This window comes from Orycteropus afer, unplaced genomic scaffold (assembly GCF_000298275.1).
Source record: "Orycteropus afer afer isolate SDZICR_OR568_19922 unplaced genomic scaffold, OryAfe1.0 scaffold01220, whole genome shotgun sequence".
In the NCBI taxonomy this organism is placed as follows: Eukaryota; Metazoa; Chordata; class Mammalia; order Tubulidentata; family Orycteropodidae; genus Orycteropus; species Orycteropus afer.
The window spans coordinates 181,665-182,795 of NW_006922807.1; the positions used below are offsets into that span (position 1 = coordinate 181,665).

Here is a 1,131-nt window from a genome sequence, read left to right on the forward strand (position 1 = left end):
TTTTTTTTTTTTTCCTGAAACTTAGATTTAGTCGTCAGAAGCAAACAAAATGGAAAGTTCACAATAGAGAAGAATCATGTATCTGTGTCTTTTACAAACTGAACATGGACAGAAAGCGATTGAGAGCTGCTCTTCAATTTTATCTCTTTCAAATAAAGATGTCCAACAGTGGCCCTGGCATTCTGGCTCAGGGAGGGAGGATAATCTATTGGCTCTGGTTGCACATCACTAACTCCTGGCTAGCATAAGAACCACCTCCTTGCTGGCACTGGTCATTAGCCTTCTCTCTGTGGCCTGAGATAATGTCATCAATTCACAGCATAGGACTGCCTTCCCCACTGATGTCTCATATGTTTGCCATTTCACAGCCAGCAGCTTCCAGGTGCTTAGTTATTTTATCTACACTAAAGAATTCACCTCACCATTCACGCCCCAAGTCTCACAGTTCTCCTGGATGTTGATGAGTTGAAGTAGGTAAGCAGACCAATAGTGCCTGTCCCAGAGATCTGGATAAGGGTACAAAAGATCACCTCTAAGGCATGGACTTGTCTTTTTCCATTAGTGCATGGACCACAGCCATCTCAGAGGTCTTACCTCCTAGCACCAGCTGAGGGTCAAGGAGGATGTTGCAACACACTTGCACAGCACCCTGGAGATTGCATTCTACTTTCAAAAGAATCTCTTCTCTGACTTCATAGAGAAAAATGTTGCAGGCCTTGGGGACATTGTACTTTGTGATGAATGTAAAGCAATCATCTCTAATTTTCTTGATTCCCAACAGATTTGCCCTTGTCCCAACATCTTCTCTCAGGTCCTCTGGTCAGCTTACTATTCGAGCCCCATAGGCTCTAGCAATGCAATTATCTTTTGTATATTCTGTCTTCTAGACTCCATCGATGAGTGTAATATTGATCTACATGAGGTAGTGTGCTGAAACAAATCTGAGATACCCTTTTCTATGATGACCACATCAGGCTTTAGTTGGATAATGTCCTCACAGAGCAGCTGGATATATTATTCTTCCATATGGAGGATTGAGATAATGTCTACTTCTTGTGTGATCTCAATGGCAGACTGACTTTTTCCTTTCTTGCATTACAGAGAAGAATACAGCAGAACAATGTGAGGTTT

At 42.2% G+C, this 1,131-nt stretch overlaps 1 pseudogene; it reads right to left on the reverse strand.

Annotated features, from left to right (window-relative positions):
- Window positions 1–205: 205 nt before the first annotated feature.
- On the reverse strand, window positions 206–1,131 carry LOC103213039 (annotated as a pseudogene).